Source organism: Cupressus sempervirens, chromosome 3 (assembly GCF_028749045.1).
Source record: "Cupressus sempervirens isolate cs-2001-9-10 chromosome 3, ASM2874904v1, whole genome shotgun sequence".
Taxonomy (NCBI): domain Eukaryota; kingdom Viridiplantae; phylum Streptophyta; class Pinopsida; order Cupressales; family Cupressaceae; genus Cupressus; species Cupressus sempervirens.
In genome coordinates this window covers 520,935,205-520,957,119 of record NC_143120.1, presented here as the reverse complement: position 1 = coordinate 520,957,119, position 21,915 = coordinate 520,935,205, and positions in this window count along the sequence as shown.

Below are 21,915 nucleotides of genomic sequence, written 5' to 3'. Positions count from 1 at the left end.
GTGTCTCGTGTGTTCATGTTATTTATTTTATGTCTGCATGTTAATCACTGTAGATGTTCAAGATTTGTTAAAGTTAATATACACTACATTTACTGAGTTACAGCATTTTTTGTATGTTTACCGAGTGATAGTAGTAACTAGTTTTATCAAACATCTAAGAGATCTTTGGATTTTTTTTGAGGTAACTGATTCACCCCCCCTCTTAGTTACTCCATCTATATTTCTAACAATTTATATCAGAGCTTTTGGTGCTTGCAGGAAGGGTTTCAAGGACCTAAGCTAAAGATCAAGATGTCTTACAAGAGGAAAATTCCAAGGCTTAACAGGGATAACTTTTCAGCATGGCAAGGTCTCATGAGACTCCATATGGCTTCCTTTGGAGATACAGGATTGAAATATCTTGATGAAGAATACACAACTCCTTATGGTGCATTATCTATTAATGGCATTGCTGAGAAGAAGACTCATAACACCATGATGATAGACATTTCATCTACTTTAAGCTATGAAAAATTTGATGATATCAAGGACTACAAAACTACCTTTGAAATGTGGAACAAACTAAAGGATATCTATAGAAGTGATGATAATGTGAGAAGAGCCAAAGCAGAAAGTCTAAGAAGACAATTTGATTAAATGAGGATGAGAGAGGATGAAAATATTGCCAAATATGTTGAAAGGATCAAAGCAAGTGTCAGTGCAATCAAAGCTTCTGGAGGAGATATCAAGGATGAAACTATTGTAAGTAAATTTCTTATAACATTGCTTCCCATTTATGCAATTAGAGTACCTGCAATTCAAGAAAGAAGATGTGAAGCAAATCATAAGATAAATTTGGATGCCATAGTAGGAAGATTGATTACATTTGAGCTAGCTAACTATGATAATTATGTTCCAGCTTTTAAGAATGTTGAATCAGCATTTAAAGCCAAGATTTCACTCAAAGAAAAGGGCAAGAATATAAAGGCAACTCAGTTGAAAAGTGAAGAAGAATCAGAAGAAATTTTTGATAGTGATCTTGAAGTTGTTGAAGCTCTACTTGCAAGGAAATATTCTAGAGGCAAAGGAAAATACAAAGGTAAAGTTCCCCTAATCTATTTTTTATGTTAGGAAATTGGTCATATTGTAGCTAGGTGCCCAAACAAGCAAAGAAAGGATGAGAAGAAAGGTCATTAGAGTAATGGAAAGAAAGACTTAAAATCATTCAAGGACAAAGGTAAGAAAACATGTTTTATGGCTAAGGACTCTAAGGATTCTGATAATAGTGAAGATGAAATTGTTTACATTGTTTTGAAAGATGAATATGATAATGATGAGGAAGATAAGATGGCACTTATATCTTATGTGAGAAAAAATAATACATGGATCATAGATAGTGGTTATTCACATCATATGATTGGTGACAAAACAAAGTTTGAACATTTTGAAGACTATGATAGTGGTAGTGTAAGGTTTAGAAATAATGAACCTTGTTGCATAAAAGGAAGAGGTTGAATCTCATTAACCAAAGAACTTGTATGTGATAATGTCTATTGGGTTGAAGGACTAAAACATAATCTATTAAGTGTGGCATAGCTAATCAATATTGGATTCAAGGTCAAATTCATGCATGGAAAGGCAAGACTGCTAGATGACAAAGAAAAGTTGATTGGATCAGGCATACAAAAAAAAAGGTAACTTGTTTTATCTTGAACTTGGTGAGTGCTCATGTTTTATTGCTCAATTTGAAGAAATTTGGTTGTGGCACAGAAGGTTATGTCATGTGAATTTTGATAACATGGTAAAGATAAGAAAATTTAGAAAAGTAAGAGGTATTCCTAGTATAAAGAAACCTGATGTTGGTTTATGCAAGAATTGTCAAATTGGTAAGATGGGAAAGACTAGCTTTAAAATTAAAAACTATCAGTCTAAAAAAAAATTGAAAATTGTGCATACTGATTTGTGTGGACCTATTGGAATTGAGAGCTATACTGGAGAAAAGTTATGCATTATTTTTGTTGATGACTACTCTAGAATGATGATTGTTATGTATCTAAGAGAGAAGTCAAAAGCATTTGAGAAGTTCAAATGGTATTTGGCCAGAGTAGAGAAGGAACTAGGGAAAAGACTAAAATTCTTAAGATCGAACAAAGGTGGTGAGTTCATTTCCAATGAATTTAATAACTTTTGCATTGAAAGAGAATCAAAAGATGGGTATCAACCCCTAGAACTCTCGAGCAGAATGGAATAGCTAAAAGGAGGAACAAATCTAACATGGATTGTGCAAGGACTCTAATGGTTGAAAATAAAATTGCTATCAAATACTGGAAGGAAGCTATCAGCATTGCAATTCATACCTTGAACCGAGTACATTTGAAGAAGGACTCATTCAAAACCCCCTATGAGTTATGGTATGGCTATAAACCTAACGTAAGTTACCTAAAAGTATTTGGAAGTAAATGTTACATCTTGAAAGAATCTAGAAAAGGAAAATTTGATATGAAGGGTGATGAAGGTATATTTTTGGGATATTCTTGCAAGAGTAAGGCATGTAGATGTTTGAATTTGTCTACTCACAAAATTATAGAAAATGCACATGTGAAAGTTGATGAGTTTGCAAAAAGGACTGAAGAAGAAAGCAAAAAGGAACCAAAAAATTATAGGAGATTTGTTTTCATTGAACTTGATACAGTGCCAAATACATTTGTCAATCAGGAGATTTCTGCTCTCGAGTCTTCATCAGTCATCGAGTTGCAAGAAGTTCAAACCGAGTTGTAGGAACCCGAGTCACATTCTAAAGCTACCAAGCTAATGCCTACCGAGCTTGAGCAACTAGAACCTAAAGTTGAAGTGCAAGAGGATGAAAATGTAATTCATTCAAGAGGCAAGGAACCTATTTTGGCCAAGTATGTTAGGAGACATCATGCACCAGATCAGATTATTGGAGACAAATTTGAAGGTACTATAACAAGAAGTAAGCTAAAAGGTACCTGTTTACTTGCTGATTTTGAACCTAGAAATGTCAAAGATGCATTGGAAAATGAAATTTGGATTGAGGCTATGAATGAAGAGATAGAGAAAATAGAGAAGAAAAAAAACCTAGACTCTCGTACCTAGGCCTAATGATGCAGAGGATGAAGGATCTACCAACAAACTTGCAAATTCAAGCACAATATGGACCCAAACCCCTATGTTTCAATGGTGTTCCCAAATGCACACAATGCCACCAAAGACTTCAAACTTGGATTTACCTTCACCAAGTGTTTCCTCCACCTCTACACACCTTAAACAACTTCAACCAACATTTTTCTAAGGTTTCCAAACCCAAAAATCTTCAATAGATACAAAAAAGACCAGTTTTGCCCTTTACTATGCTATTCTCTTCTTTGGATCAGCAAACCCTGTTTTTTTTATTTTTCTCTAAAACTTTCCAAAACACCAAGAAAATAAATAGGCTTTACAAATACCCTTTTCGGATTTTTATAACATATCAAAAAATTAGATATCACTCCTTTGGAATGATTGTACGGAATAGGGCAGTTTGTCTCAGAATTAAGCCTAATTAGGCCACTTTTACAAAGCAAGTACCCTTCAAACTTGCAATCTGACTTAATCCTTTTGAATAGTCTCTATTAATGATCTAAATCAAAGGAATTTCAAGATTATAGGTCTTGGTCACACTCCTAAACACCCAATCCTCAAAACCCTCCTTAAAATGGCTTAAAAACTAGGGCCTGCTTGTTCAAACCCCAAAACTCAATTCCAGAACTTCTCCTTCAGCATTCACCATTAATTTACCTTTTCTTCAAACATTATCAAATAAAAAATATACCTTGTTAAGCCAAATGTACGGCTGCATAACACCTAGCACTCATTTGGGTACCCAAATTAATCCTTCCAGCACTCAACTTTGCATTTCTTTCACAGTAACCTGCAAATCTTCACTTTTCTTGCATTTTCATGATTAGTTAGACATTTTAGGGCATTTATGGTCCATCCCATGGGTTAGATGTACAAAAACTAGGATGGTACCCTCATTTCCTATTGTAAAAATCAAAGCAAAACTCACAGTTTCAGCGTGACAACAGCAATAATAACTGTAATTTGATAAGAAACGTCTCAAGATGGATGAAAAACCTCTTAATAACACCTTGCCAAAGTAAATAACAGATTTTTATATTCAAAGAACCTCTAAATTGCAAGAAAACTTCAAATTTTCATTTATTCACAAGGTTGTCCGTACAAATTCTGTGTGTTTTTCGTACAAACACTGTCTCCCTCTTCCATATGGCTGAGACATCTTAAATAAACCTTAGAATACCTTCCCAACTAACCAAGTTGGTTGGAAATGCTTATTTAATCAAAAAAATAGCAAGTTACTATTTTCCCTCCAAAACTAAATTCAAATTTCAAACTTTGCTTTCTATGCATATTTCAACATTCTAACCTATGCAACTGATTTAAGAATGATCCAATGACCTTATTGAATGAAAAAAAAAAACATGAAACTACTTCCTATTCTACCCTTCATGGCTCATATGCCATTTTTACATCATGTTGCCCGTAGGGCTTTATTAGGACCTTTGACCTTCAATGCACTTTGTTCATTACAATATGCCATTATTGGTCTTAGAATGTTCCAATTGATCTTCAAAGAGGTCCTTGATCCATTGTCTTCATCCGGTACCAAGGTGTTCTTCATTGTCTTGATAGGTGCTTCTACACCACCTAAAGATAAAAATGTGATTGGAACTAAATGGGTATTCAGAAATAAATTGAATGAAGATGGTAAGGTATCAAGAAACAAAGCTATATTGGTATGTAAAAAATACTCTCGAGAAGAAGGAATTGATTATGGAGAGACTTTTTCTCCTATTGCAAGATTAGAAGGTATCAAGACCCTACTTGCATATGCTGCATACAAAGGATTTAAGGTATATCAGATGGATGTCAAATCTACATTTCTCAATGGTATTTTGGATGAAGAGGTATACATTGAGCAACCTAAAGGTTTTGTTGATCCAGACAAAAAGGACATGATCTACAAATTACACAAAGCATTGTATGGTCTGAAACAAGCCCCTAGAGCATGGTATGAGATATTGCATAACTATCTTATTCAAATTGGTTTTCAAAGAACTAATGATAACAGTAGCCTGTACATCAAGGAAGGACTAGAAAACAAGATTGTTTTGGCATAAATATTTGTGGATGATACTTTATTTATAGGAAATGATGATCTATGCAAAGAATTTTCAGAGAAAATGAACAAGGAATTTGAAATGTCTATGTTTGGTGAGATTAAATTCTTTGTTGGTCTTCAAATTCAGTAGAGCAAGAATGGTATCTACATCACTCAGTCTAAATACATCAAGGAGATACTCAAGAAGTTTGCTATGGAAGATTCAAAACTAGTTGGAACTCCCATGTGTGCTGGACTAAAACTTACCAAAGATGATGATTCAAAGAAGGTAGATCAGACCTTATACAGATCAATGATTAGAAAATTACAGTATGTAGTTCATACAAGGCTTGATATTGCTCTTGATGTTGGTATAGTGGCAATATTTTCAGCAAAACCTAAAGAAAATCACTTGATGGCAATTAAAAAGATCTTGAGATACTTGAAAGGCACTAAAGATTATGGATTTTGGTATAAATTTGGAGGAAATCTAGACTTGAAAGTGTTTGCTAATGCTGATTGAGCAAGAAACATTGATGATAGAAAGAGTACAATTGGTGAAGCATTCTTTCTTGGCAAAAGGTTGGTGTCTTAGACAAGTAAAAAGCAAAATTGCACATCCAAATCTATCGTTGAAGAAAAGTATGTTTCAATAGTAGTGAACTATTCTAATATTGTTTGGTTTAAACAATTGTTGGAAGGTATGAAGGTTGAGATCGAAGAACCAATTGTTATGTTTTTTGATAATACAAGTGCAATTAACATATCAAAGAATCCAATGATGCATTCCAAAACCAAGCACATTGCAATAAAATATCACTTTGTCAGAGAAGTGGTGTAGGATAAAGAAATCAAATTGGAAAATGTCCATACAAAAGAACAAATTGTAGACATATTCACTAATCTATTACCTAAGGATGCATTCTTGTATCTAAGAGGTATGTTAGGGGTCATTCCCCTATCTGAAGCTCACTAAAATAAAGTTTTAGTGATGCATCAACAAGAACCAAGTTGAACATCTATAAGTTGATGCAGCATAGTCATGGGAACATTGCATATGAATCAATACTCAAGGTACATTGATACTCATTTGGTATGTATTATCTTTGGCATGTTTTGTCAAAGAGGGAGAGTTTACTGTCATATCTTTTCGAATTTTGAATTGAGGAAGAGTTTGTTGTTTGAAGGAGCCATGTAATTCCTTTATAGAGGGAGATTACTACATTAGAGAAATTTGTGGCATAAAATCTAAGAGGGAGAAAATTTTCTATCAGAGAAAGACTTATTTTCAAATTTCATTGTGCTATGACATGTTGTGTTGCCATCAATGCTAAAGAGGGAGATTGTTGGATACAATTGTCTAATTGTGTGTTGTCTTTGATGTTACAAAAAATGTCATATCAGTTGGTAGACAATATTTATTGAGCTCAATTGGTCAGCAAAGCAAATTTAAGATTCTACCAAGCATTCCTAGGAATTACTCTATGGAAATAGTGTCTATCGAGCTCACTCGGGGATGGAAGGAAATGTGGCAAAAATTTAGTGTTAACCGAGCTCACATGGTTAATGAAGGAAAGTTAGTATTTACCAAGTTTGCTCAATCTCCAAAGGATTTTGCAAGGTTTACAGTGTTAACCGAGCTTCTGTTGGCTAACACAGGAAATCTTTTCAGGAATAGTGTTTACCAAGTAGGTTCGGCCAATGAAGGATTTTGTTGTTTTGGAAAATAAAGTTTAATTATTTCAAGTAATGATTGTAGCCAACTAAGGTAATGATTATTGGTAATTCTAAATTGTAATTGAGCTAACTTGACAATTTATAAGATATAAATAAAAGGTCAAGTTGAGAATTCTAAAGTGTAATGAGCGAGCATGTAAGTATATTGATTGTTTGAAGAGGAAAGTGTGAGCGAACTTTGAAGGATGGTCAGATATCCTTGAGGAGCAGCAAAGTTTTATTTGATTAGGAAGGATATAGTGGAGTAGAACAGAGATCTATATCAGCAATTCAATTCTATCTCATTTAGGTCATTTCATTGCTACTTTCTTATCATTGTAGCAATGATTCCTAAATCTCTTAACAGAGTTGGTTTAACAGCCATTTGTAAACCCTCTAAAAAGGTGATAGTTCTACTGAATTGTTCTAAAGACCTCTTGCAAGGGCACTCCTAACAAGGTGATTAAATCCTCTAACAAGGTCACACCTAATAGTGTGTTTTGTAACCTTTAACCAGGTTGGCTCCTAACAGGGCTCACTTCAGAAGACTAAAAATCAGTAGCTAGTTACTTGGTGGTTTTTTCGTATATTGGGTTTCCACGTTATATTTGGTGCTTATGTGTTCATGTTATTTATTTTATGTTTGCATGTTAATCACTATGGATGTTTAAGATCTGTTAAAGTTAATATACACTGCATTTACTGAGTTACAACATTTTTTGTATGTTTATTGAGTGATAGAAATAACTAGTTTTATTAGACATCTAAGGGATCTATGAATTTGTTTTTGAGGTAACTAATTCACCCCCCCTCTCTGTTACTCCATCTATATTTTCAATAAATATATGGTGCAGTAAGTGCTAGTATTGTCAAAAATTAAAACACTTAATAGCCATTCTACATCTTACCTGAGGAGTGCCTATGCTTGTAGTTGACATAGCTTTAGCATAGGTGATGCTTGCAACAAGCTAATGGATTATTCATAAGCAACTAAGAAGAATCCACTCATGTAGTGTTTGCATGCTTAAGGTTCCTTTTCCCTCTTCAGGTTCCTAGAACTCACCAATTGAGATTTATTTGTATTTCCTACATCATTTGATGAAATTATTTCTCTTCTTCCTTCATATGCCATGGCTATAACCAGCTTCAAAACATACCCAAGAAATCCAACATGATCTAACAAAGTAGGGTGAACTCTTAGCAATGATACAATAGCTGTCGAGAGAAACAAAGGAAGTTCTGGATCAACAAGTTGCATTTCTTTTGCATAATGAGTTGCAACAATTTTTGACATGTATTGATCTAATAGCCCTTCCAAGAATCTTTTAGGATTTCTCAATGGAAACTTTGAATCTTTCAAGAATAGGCAAACATACACACCACCAACCTGTCAACAACAATAATAGCACAAGAAAGTTTCATTCAATTACTATTTTCACTTTTGTTTGTTTCCACACGTAAGGACACAAAGTTTGAAAGTTTAGGATGTATGTTACTCTTGATTTAAAAGAGAAAAAGATATAACCAATGGCTCATCTATCATTTATTAATGTCCAAATGCATGTTCTAGAAGGTCCCAATCTATAAACAAACCTGAAAGATGCCCAACACAAGTATGAATATTTCAAGTCCTCTATGTGCATGGACATTGGAATCTAATTAAATGTACAATGCTACTCCAAGAACTATGCCTGCTACCTTGAAAATGAATCAAAAGACTTGAATATCAACATGCAAATAGTACCAAACTAGATCCCACTATCGAAAGTAGTGTGCTATAATTGCACACAATAATGATTCCATTTGTGTTGAAACCTTGTTGTCATGATAGATCTTCATGTGCATCTTCATGGTGGTTGATTCTTTGAAGGGCCTCCCTAAGAATATCAAACTTGACACCCCTAATGGTTCATGGATTTAGACTCTACTCTTAATGATTCATATGTGGTTGGTAATGGTGCTAATAACTCCTTTGTCTGACTAGGTTTGCATAATAGAAGGTCCCCTACTCACTTGCACAAACATCCCAAGTGCTAGATGCAAGCTCTACCCTTACCATCACTTTCTAGATCACAACAATGATACACTAGAACAACAACTACTATCGAACTACACTCCCAAATTTATCCCAATGGAGTGAGAAAGAAAAGCATCATTAGGGACCAATGCATAGAAAATGGGCTACTGCTTCATTCTACTCATATAGATCTGATGTAATCGATTTCATCTAGAATCCAGTACTGTATCCTTTTCTCATTCTTGGAAATGGCTCCCTCGTCACTCATCATAAGTAGCAAAACTGCTAGATAATGACTTACCCTTCAGATCACTTTCCAAGCAACCACAGTGACAATCAATATCGAACCATTCTACAAATTGTGCTAATGAAGTTGCATAGAGATGACTTTGGGGAGCCCTTGCATAACAATCGGGATGCTTCATGGCCCTCCAATAGAAAGGATGCTAATCCTAATATTCAAAATTTGGAAAATGTGTCTTTCTTGAACACCAACACTAATTCTATTGGAGTTATGCTGGGAGCTTTCATTATCAAATCTCCCATTAGCCATGATAGGTTCATAAAAAATTGCGAGAGTGCCAAGTAGCCACCTAATACTAAACAAGGCTCACCATTAGATCAATTTGAAAATCATTGAATAGACATCCTATAGAATGGCAAGCACTGCTAAGCCTCTTTCGAAATTGCATTGGTCTAAGAAGATGATCTAAGAGAGAGTCCAAAGGTAAGCATTCATTAGAGGATTCACCCACTGTATTTTTTTTTAAAACAACTTAGTTTAGTCAAAAATTTGACCATCTCCTCATGGTTTTTCACCAATAATTGGTCAAAATTTTGACCAACCTTTTGGTCATGACCACGGCATCTTGGTCATGGGATGGGCTAGAATTGGTCAAAATTTGGACTAATTCTTGAAAGTTTCCAACCAAAATTGGTGGAAATTTTGACCAATTCTTGATAGTTTTCTACCAAAAATTGGTCAAATTTTCCACCAATTCTTGAAAGTTTTTGACCAAGAATCAGTGGAAATTTTGACCAATCTTTCATAGTTTTCTACCAAGAATTGGTGGAAATTTTGACCAAATTTTTATAGATTTTGACCAAGAATTGGTGGAAATTTTGACCAATTCTTGAAAGTTTTTTACCAAACATTGGTGGAAATTTTGACCTAATTTTGAAAGTTTTCTACCAAGAATTGGTCAAAATTTCAACCATTCCTTCAAAAAAATTTACCATTATTTGGTCAAAATTTTGACCAAAAATGGCAAAACTTTTCAACAAAAATATTCGTCAAAATTTCTACCAACCTACAAGTTGATCAAAATTTCAATGAGAAAAATAGCGACGAACTACTTGGTCAAAATTTTGATCAACCCGGGTCAAAATTTTAACCAAAATTTGAGTCCAAATTTACCAGTGTTCAATGAAAATCACACCTATCTGAGCAATGCAAACCAACAATTAATCCAGCATGTCACTATTAACCTATCAACTAAATCCACAAATAGAACTATTACATGATCAACCTATCAAACACTATCTGAAGAGCATAAACACTAAAAGGCAAGTAATAATGAACAAGAATAGTTATTGGCTCATGCTATTTAGTGAGTGATTTATTTTTGCTTTTCTTTTCTTTGATCATGTTCCTATGCCACTCAATGATATAAACTAGTCTATGAGAGTGGCCAGGATGGTTCATGGTCATCTTTTATTTTTTATCTGTTAAAATGTACCTTTGAGAGTCTAGGGCATGTATATATGCCTTAAGAAGGACAAGTTCATTTTCTATCTACATCGTGCTTGTTCATGCAAAAGGTTTGCATTTGCACTCTGGCCCTTTATGCCATGATGCATTACATTCTATTTGCCATATCAAAATAAAGCTCCAATAACATATAGTGTACTTTATAAAAGAAAAAGTTCTCTCCTCATACTAACTATTCCTCATCTCATCTCCCCTATCTTCTATGTCTCCTTCATCCATCACCTTGATCTTGTACTGTGATACATCAAAAGGATTGTTATCCTGCATTCTTACATATTTCAAAAGTCCAAAGCAATCCAAAGCAATACATATTTCCATAAACATTGCATTTATATTATTTCATATTTCATTTGCATTCATTCCATATCATTTTACATTTCATTCGCATACACTCCATATCATTTACATTTCATTAGGCATTCATTCATGAGAAAAACATGTGGCAACAATAAAGATATCATTTCCTAAGCATAACATGTGATAAATTAATGCATGATGTCATCATATAAAAGTCCAAATAGAAAAGCATAAATGCATCCATATAAAACATATGCATAATACATCTCATATAGTCATCATAACATGGCTACATCTCATAAATGTCTTAGAAAAGTATCAAAGTACATGACCATGGTTTACATCAATACTAACTTCTTGTAGGTGTAAACCATGAAAGAGTGTAATAGAAAACCAAAAAAACAAAATAGAGAAGCCCCTTTGTACGTGAGCATGTCAGTGTCACCCTGTGTTGTCCCTAGCCTCACAACCTTTGTCTGGCCTCAAGGGTGATCACTCTACTATCTATGGTGGCCTCATCAATCCCATCACCCCTACAATGCTTTGTATCCTCTGTGTCCACTAAGAGTGAGATCTCAATGCATGGAAGCTCTCTACCCTCTACCCTAGTGGCACTACCATCTCATATTGATCCCTCTAGTATTGTATCTCCATATGTGCCTTAGTCATCATCATAGCCATCTCTTAGAAGTTTGAATCTCTGATCTTGCTAATGAACTCCTAGGACTCTTGCACTAACCTCTCTGCCCTACGCACTGCAACATCCCTCCCTACCATAGTCTGATCCCTCTCTTCCATAGCCTAATCCCTATCTCCTATCACTGCATCCCTCTCTACTAAAACTTAGTCTAACTAACTCTGGACACCTCTCATCACCTCTATAAGCTCTAATTGGCTAGGTCCTACCTATATCAGTACTAGTGTCCCCCCAGTGTAATCCACTGGATCCCCCTTGATCTCCATCGCCACCACATCCATACTTATGTCATCTTCATCACCTCCCTCATCGTAATCATCCCCACCCTCCTCATAATCATTCCCATCCTCACCCTCATCAACATCCCCAGCACCACCTCCAACCCCACTATCCCCACCCTTCGCATCATCATGTCCCTCATCATCCCCCACCTCAACATCATCCTCTCCATCCTCCCCTCACCATCATCATCCTCATCTCCTACCTCCTCATCATCTCCCTCATCCTCCTCCCCATCCCCCTCCTCACCATGCTATGGTTGTGCTCTCACATGTGGTGTCGGCACTACTGGATCTATTAGTGGCCTTGGATGATGTTGCACAAACCATCTATCATATGCCACTATCATGCTTGCATCCACTACATTCGTTGCTACTCCCCATAACCTTGACTATAACTCCTCTAACTATGTGTAAGCCACTTGTGTCTTGATAGGTGCTCCCCACTCCCATACCTCTACTCTGGACCGTGCAAATAACATCAAACCTATTAGCACCTCCTATATCTCTCCAAACTATCTACGTACCCACTCTAGTAGGTACATCTCTATCACTAGGTGACCAATCACTTGTGCCCTATAAGATACCTCTCCTATTTGTAGTATGGTAAGTGAATCTCATCATCATCCCACCCAAGGAAATATTTGTAGGATCTCCAAATAAACTATATAATAGTATCTAACTGATGTCAAAAGAACAACATATACCCTAGCGGTCCTCATGCTAGTACACCTCTACAACTGTAATGACATGTCCTCCATTAGCTCCCTCTCTATGAGTGGTTTGAATACTATAATGTGCCCACATGCCCAAATCTATAATAGTGTACCCCTAGTACTAAATGTTAGTCTACCTCTATATGACACCTCATATAGATGATAATACAACATCCCCAGCATGCATGGTCCCAAGGCAAACATAGTCCCATCCATGATCATCCTCTCTAGCACCTAGCCCCATCTGACAAGGAATTCATGTCTCTACCTATTAGGTATCAATAGCCCATCAATAACCCAACAAATCATAGCTATTAGTCACTCATGGTGTGCCACCAATAAATCCCATCCAATCTCATAATCTTGGATAACCAGCTCCACATCTCCACATCTAAATAACTTATGTAGCACAACTCACCTAATAGTTGGGTCATACATAACTAACTTTCCATGAATCAGAATCTTGAGGATGCGCCATACATCCTCCAAGGTCATAGTAGCCTCCCTCATTGGTAGATGGAATCAACTAATCTCTAAATTCCATCTCTCCATCAGCACTATCAGTAGGGCTCGGTTCCCTCTCACCTCCAACAGAAATGTGATATGATACAGACCAAGTCCTACCAAGATCTCTCACTCACTAGCAATCATTTGATGATAAAGCATCAGGCTATGAGGCCTATGTCCTCTTGTCTGCAACAGGGGTAGATCCTCCTGCATGACCATCTCACCTATGTAAACCTTCTATGAGTTTGTATCCAGTTTAACATATATTTGACCCAAGTTTGACCTAGTTTAACTCTAGTTTGACTAACTTTGACTTTTTCTAATCATGTTGACTAATTTGACTTATGTTTTGAACTCTTTCTAGGGTTTTTAATGTGTCTATCAAGTTTTAGGTCATTTCAAGCTCATTTGCATCATTTTGACCCTCTACCTATCCATCTGTCAACTTTTTTCCTCCATCTGAGCTAGGTTTGACTAGGTTTGACTTTTTTCTAACCATGTTTACCTAAGTTGACCTATGTTTTCAAATATTCTTAGGGTTTTGAACATGTGGTCCAAGTTTCAAGCTGTTCCTAGTTTGTTTGCACCCTTTCAAGCCCTTTGCACTATTTTTTGTCAGTATCTAACTAGGTTTGACCTGCATCTATTCTAATTTTGACCAATTTTGACCACTTTTTACTGAGTCTTAACCCTTTTTTGACATCCTCCTAGGGTCTTGCTAGTGTACCCCAAGTTTTGGGTTGATCTGGGCTTGTTCGAACCTCATTTGAAGCCTCGGAGCATCCTAGGGCACAGTTGGGGCCCCCAACTATGCCCATGATGTGCTTTGTCATACCAAGTGCACTTAGTGTACACTTGGGCATGCCAAGTGTTCCTATTGTATAGTTGGTTGTGTTTTGAGTGCAGTTGGGGCATTTTGATGCCCTAAACTAGCCCTAGGACCCTATTTGACCCTTGTTTGACTCCTGACTGACTCCTAAAGGCATCCCAAGTATAGAAAAGCATAAAAAGCACAAAGACAACCTCAATGTACTCATTGGAGGTCTTTCATCTACCTATCATTGATAGGTACACACTTGTTCACCATGGTTTTGCTCCCTACGTAACTGATCCATTCTGCTTGCTGCAAAGCTCTTTTCTACCAAATGTGAAGGTGAAAATGACTTTCAAAAACCTCTCCAAACCCTTTATAGCCTATTGCTACCTAGATGGATGTGCAAGAGACACTTTTTGTGTTGGTTTTAATGCATTTTGGCACTCTGGAGACCATAACTTTCACATTTTAGCTCTAATTTGCAATCCATCAGTTGCTATGGTTTTGTCTTCTCATATTCAATGAAATTGACCTATCATATACCCATGTTGGTCAATTTCTTGAGGAGGCAACAATATATGCCACCATTACTAGGGCATGCTTTTATGACATTTTTGTTAGTGTTCTTTGATACAATGCTCTAAATCACATTGTATCAAAGATGGGCAAAATGTAGATGCTCAAAAATGGTTTGCATCTATGGTTTCATCACTATTTCATACTAACTCATCCCATTTTCTCATTCCACTAATTCAAATATTTTGGCCAATTTGATTATATCTTGATAGTGTCTATCATCATTTTTATCCTTTTTCACATCAAATTATAGATCATTTCAGAACCATTTCATCATCATCAAAAATCATATCAAATCAACTCTTAAGCACCACAAGTCAACCTAGAATCAACCATAAATACCCTAAATCAATCATCATGTGTCCAATTCTAGACATTTTTGTGGCTTTCAGTGCCTCAAAAACCTATCAATCTATCAAACCTATCAGTTTGACCTTAGTACTATCATGGTTATCAGTGTTAGGTCAAACCATCATTCTTGTCATCTGATCTTCAACATTGTTAAGTCTCTCAGTGTTAGATCATTGCATTATCATATCAATTTAATAAGATTGATAGCATTTGTCAATGATATTATGATCAACCCTATCAATCAATCTCAATCCTGTAGCATTTACAATATTGGTTAAATCTTATGTGTCTTTAATTCATGTCATGTGTCCTTGGCATGTTATCAATTCTAATCAATCAATCAATTTGACCATGGCTTTGGTCTATCCATCATCATCCTAGTTAGTCTACATAATCGTCACATTTTCATGGAAGGATATTGTCACATTTGTCTACTCAAATTGGCCAATCATCTACTAATTTTCTCTATAACTATGTCATTTTACTAATTATTCTTCCTAATTAACATCCTCAATTAATTAATTTTATTAATTAATTAATTCATCATTCACAAAACCATGGAAGTTCACAATTTCCTAAGTCATATTTTCCACCATTAATTCCATTTTTTACTAATTTCTATTTGTGTTGAATAATGGATTTTTAATTCGAATATTCCACATAATGTTGACATCATCATGACACATGGGCATGGCACATCATAGATTCTCTATTTACACTTGACTAAGATATTTCATAATCCATATATTCGTATTCCCTTCTGCATGTCTATATTTGGCTTCCATTTTCATAGATTCTTGGCTTTAAGTGAGTTAGAGGTGTCACATGATGCATCATAGATTCTCTTCCATTTGTAGTCATGTTTGACTTACAAGCATCATACAAGCCTACATTTTGCATCTTGTGTCATAGGTGTCATGGATTCTCAAAGGAATCTCTTGCCAAGTCACATATCCAAGTTGACAAGTCCAATGCTCTCATCTTGTGTGTTGATTATAAATTGAGCATCCTTCCTATCATTTTAGGTCCTAATTCTTAAGTCTTGAGGTCCTAACTTCTTTTTATTTTTATGCTTCAAATCACTTCTTCTAGTACTCTCATATCATTATCATAGGCTTTTTCTTCCTAATTGTGTGCATTATAGGAAATTGGAGCTACATCATATGGAGAAGAAAGAAGCACAAGGAGTTACAAATGAAAGAGGGGGTTTTTAACTTTATGTTGCTTCCTTTGTTTACTTGGCTTTCATAGTAAACTAGAGGGTATCAATGTATGTTTATTGAGTTTGTTATTTGATCATAGTATGTTAGATATTAGCCCATTTTTTGGTCCTACAATACCATACTCTTGGTGTGTACTTTAATCCATACAATACTTTTTTAATTTTATAAACCAGGTGCTTCTAATTTGGTTCCAAAAAACTTTTAGGTTGTTCAAGGTAGATGTCTTCCTCCATAATTCTATTTAGAAAAGAAGAATTGACATCCATTTGATAAACCTTAAATCTCTTGTAAGTTGCATATTCTTATAGTGTTCAAACTCCTTCCAATCTAGTATTATGTGAAAAAGTCTCACTATAGTCAATTCCTTCTTCTTGGTCATAACCTTTACAAACTAGTATAGCCACATTCCTCACAAGTTATCCTTTCTTATTTTACTTATTCTTCAATATCCATTTGGAGTCAATCAAGTTTTTGTACTTGGGTCTTGGTACTAATGTCTATATATTGTTCTTTTCAATTTGATCTATCTCCTCATTTGTATTATTGATCTAGTCATCATTCTCAAGTGCTTCTTTCAAAGTTCTAGGCTCAAACTTACCAATCAAACATGTATTATCCTTCAAATTAATTCTCGTCAAGAATCTATCACTCTTTTCTCCAAGTATATTCTCTTATGAATGGTTCCTTCTCACATACTTTGCTAAGATAGGCTTAGTTATGTGATCTCTAGCATTATCATTACTTGTTAGGGCTTAACATTTGTCTTAGTATGTTCTATATGTGGCTTGGGTAAAGAAGGTTGTTTCTCAATAGCTCTTTCTTTTTGCTTGGTCGCTTTCTATTGTTTCTTAGTGTACCATTGCAATGACTTGGTCAAGTAGACAAGTGTAGTATTAGGTCCATCATCTTGAGCATAGACAAATTTATTGTAATCTCTATGCTCTCTCTTTCTCTATTCATAATTTTTATCTAAAAACTTATCAATTCTAACTTTTACACTTTCAATCATTGTGTTAGTCACTTTATTCAAAAACTTGTATGCCTTATTCCTAGTAGAGTAACCTAGGAATATACCTTCATCTTTTTGGAAATAAAAATGGGAAAGTAAGTTTTGAGGGGGGTGGGGGGGTGAATCAGCACTTCAAACTTTTACCATAAAAACAACTCACCATTCATCCATCTCATAACTTAACATGTAAACTAAAATTAGTAACCATGTATCACATCTAAAGCATAATGTAAATCAGCACATAACACCTAAGATTTTGGTTACCTAGAAACCCTCCAATGAGAAGGTAAAATTGGAGTGGGGATAACACCCACAAATCTTCACTACTGCAATTCTACAGTGTGGCCAATTATGGCTACAAATAGTTTATCATAATATATGATCTACCTTATGAAAGCACTGGCCTATTAAAGGCTTGCAAGACTATTAGGTCTCACTTTGATTAAAGGATTGAAACTCACAAAAAAGTAAGCACTCTATTAGGATATTTACAAATTTTTGTTAGGACTACTTTGTTAAGAGATTTACTCTATATCACCTATCAAAATGATTCAACCTTTAATCCTTTGGTTAGCACCTTGCTACTTGATGTCGGATCTCCTCTTTACTAGTTGTCTCTTGATCCTCCTAATCAAATCTATCTTCTCTATCCTATCACTACTTATCTATGTTCTTCTCAAACTAATTCTACATTGTAGTTCCATAACTTAGCCATTATTTCCACCATTAAATTCTCTCTATGCTATTAGCGTTCCTCTCCTTTTGTATGTAATACTTCTCTTTACATCATTATAATTCCCTCCTAAGTTTTACCTCTTTAAGTAGGCATTATGGATATGGACTAGTTCATTATCAATGGTTTTGGTTGATCCTTATTGCTACCCAATTCTTTCCTTTATTTGATTGGCAACATTTATTGTCATAGGAATTCATAATATGAATGGATCCTTATTTCTTAATATTTAAAATTCATGTTCATGTTAGCCAAAAGTGATTTACATAGAATTTTGTGCCATAACAAACATCTAAGTCAAAGATTGGTTACTCAACATCAATAGACTCTGATGCTCGACCTTCACTATACTCTTTATACTAATACTTAGCTTTTGAATGGCTTGACACTTACTCTTGCTCAGCACCTGAATCACTTGGCAAACAATGTTTTCTCAACTCCTTTTGTTTGCTCAACACTTAAGTGACTCAGCACACAGTGACTACTTGGAACATAGTAGTTCTCGACACTAATTATCATATCACTTAGCATGTATTGTCTGCATGCTTATGCTTATGATACACTATGCACTTAGCTTGCATTGTTCTTTACTAGATAATGACTAAGTGTTTTGTCACTACTTTGTCAAAACCATAATGAGATTAACAATCTCCCTCTTTGACATGAGTGGAAAAAACACTTTTTCATCACATATACAATCTTATTTTATGAATAAATCAAAAAATATATCATCTCTATTTGGCTTCTATACAAAATCTCAAAATCTCAAAATTTGCAAAAATTGTTGTCTCCTATACCTTATCACTGCCCCTAAGTAAATACTTCATTTTATTTCAGTAACTCTTTCTGAGTAGATTCCTACCTTGACAAAATCATCCAAAATTTACAAAATCCCCCTTTTTAACACTTGTGTCATTTGGGTGGTACACTTATAGTATATTTGTTCAAAAATGTCTTATGTAGTTTCATTATGATTCCTAAAGTAGAATCCCAACTATCACTGGCTACATCTAAAGATTGAATTTGTATTTCTAGATTTGTTGTCATAATCACTAGTATATTCTAACTCATTTTTCGATGATAATTGGTCAAATTTTTGACTCATGTTGGTCAAATTTTTGATAAACTATTTTGTTTGTATTTTGGTCATCGAAAATTTCACCAATTCTTCTCAATATCAAAATTTTGACGATCATTTGGTCAAAAATGGCCTCCCTTTTTAATGAGACCATTGGTCAAAATTTTGACCAAGTTTCATTGAAAATTTGACCAAAACATCAAATAGGATGCCAAGCTCACAATGACATTTTGATTGATGCTTTAGTCAAAATTTCTACCAATGTTGGCCCTCAATTGACTAGGATGCAAAACCCATGATAGCATCATGGTCGATAACTTATAGTAATACAACATCTCTATCGCTCATCAGTGTAATAATTATATTTGTTTTCTATTTGCTGATGATCACTATATGTTATAGCAATAAGCCTCCTTTATCACTCGTCACTATATTGGTTTTGGAGTTTCTTTGCATAGCGATAAAAGGGATCACTATATGTCATAGCGATATACTTTCCTCATCACTCATCACTATGTCAAGATTAGGCCTTCTCCATATAGTGATAGAAGAGTTCACTATATTCTATTGCAATATAATACCCAAAATCTCTTTTGACCATACTACAATTGCTATAGTGTATCCTGACTCATGAAGCCTAATTGTTGTAACTATAGCAGTATATGAAACATCAAACAAAGAAACAACATTTCTATTGATTGAGGTTTCTAATGTACCTGTACGAAATATATATCATTAATGATTAAAAAAAATGTTGAATGATAGATTTCAATACTTATTTGATGGTTCAAGTAAGGTGGGGCATCGAAGAAATATATAGACAATTCAAGGAAGGGTTTGGCTGAAATTGTTATGTGCATAAGTGTATCAGATTACACAATGAAAATATGGATGAAACTATTATGCATTTTCAATATTATGACTCGTTAACAATATTGAAATATGGATGAAGCTATAATTTGGTTTTGATAATACTCCTAATGACCAAAAACACTCATCAAGATACTAACCCTAACCTAACTGTAATGCATTTTTTATAAAACTAAAGTTACCTAAAAACATTCAACAGATATCATATTAATATATCGGATTACATAATGAAAATATGGATGAAAATGTTATTAATTTTTCATATCTCCTCCTTTTTTATCAATAAAAATACTCATCGCCATGACTTATAGCGATACAACATCTCTACCACTCATAATTGTAATGATTATATCTATTTTTTGTTTATCGAAGATCACTATATGTTATAGTAATAAGCCTCATTTAACGTTCATCGCTATATTATTTTTGCAGTTTCTTTGTATAGCAATAAAAGAGATTTCTATATGTCATAGCGATATACTTTCCTCATTTCTCATCACCATGTCAAGATTAGACCTTCTCTATATAGAAATAGAAGATTTCATTATATTTTATAGCAATTGAGTACCCAAAATCTCTTTTGACCGAACTGTGATTGCTATAGTGTATCCTAACTCATGAAGTCTAATTGATGTAACTATGGCAATATATGAAACATTGAACAAAGAAAAAACAATTATATTGATTAAGGTTTCTAATGCGCCTATGTGAAATAAATACCATTAATAGCTAAATGAAATGTTGAACAATAGATTCCAATGCTTATTCGATGGTTCGAGTGAGGCAAGGTGTTGAGGAAATATATAAAGAAGTCAAGGAAATTTTTTGCAACACCCATTGAATATTAGGTGGAATTAGTGTGTCCAATGCTTACACAATTTCTAACCACAACATCTAGGTGAGTGACACCATCCATCCCTACAAATATAACAATAAAGATAAACTCAAAATTTCATATGAACCTACCAATGTTTTGGCAAATGAGGGTTAGTATGCTCATGCCTTTGGTGCTTCAGTTAATGTGACTTGTACAAGGTATTGAATGGTGCAAAAAATAGCTACTCACATGTTCTCCATTTCACTTAAAGTTTAATTGTCAAGTGTCATGGTTACACAATCATAGCTCTACTGTTTAAGCATGGTACTCATGATTGGGTGATTAAAAGTATAATTTGAATGACAAAATAATACTTTTATTGATAGAGGCTTATGATGCAACAATTATATGAATTGGGGTATGTATCTGCACATGTGAGTGATCAAATAATGTGGTAATAACTAACAAATGATATGGTTAAATTACTTCAAATGGTTAACTATTCGGTGAAGTAACAATAATGGCTAATATGACAAAGGTTTTGTAGTTATCAAATTTCATGTAACATCATGCCCATGAAACTATATCGAATGACAAAAAAATTATGGTAATAATTCATACGAAAAGGGTCCATGGTGACAATTCCATCATCAATCCATTCCTTTGCATTACTACTACTTCCTAATTAATCAAAAACATTCAAATCAGCTATAACCACTCAAAAATGATTTAGCATATATGCTATGGAAGATTTTCTATTACTTTCTATTTGCCTTTCACTTCCTTTCATGTGGTGTTGATCAATCTCGACAGGCAACCCATACAATCCTTTTCTTCTATGAAAGTAGTTGGTTCCTCCATAAAGAGGGCCTTAGAGTTCATTTGATCCCTTCTCAATAGTCTACATACACCCAAAATCTCCATTGTTATATCTATAATCATGTAATAACTTCATCAAAAATATTATAGGGCACTTCAATAATTAGTTCATAAAAGATAGTAAATTATTTCTTACTTCTATAAGTATTTTCAACTGGTTTCCAAAGGGATCATCCGTGAGACTTCCATTACTTGAGGGAATTGAATAAAACCTCATTCTTTCTCTAATTTACATTCAAGGAAAAAATAGATAGCATGTTGTATAGTTCTGCAATCACTGACATGCATATCACTATCTAGATTTAGTGTGAAAGAAGCATTTATCATCAAAGTTGAGACTCTTGCCTGAAAACCCAACACCACATTAGATTAGTAAAAATCATGTTAAGAAACAATATATATTCA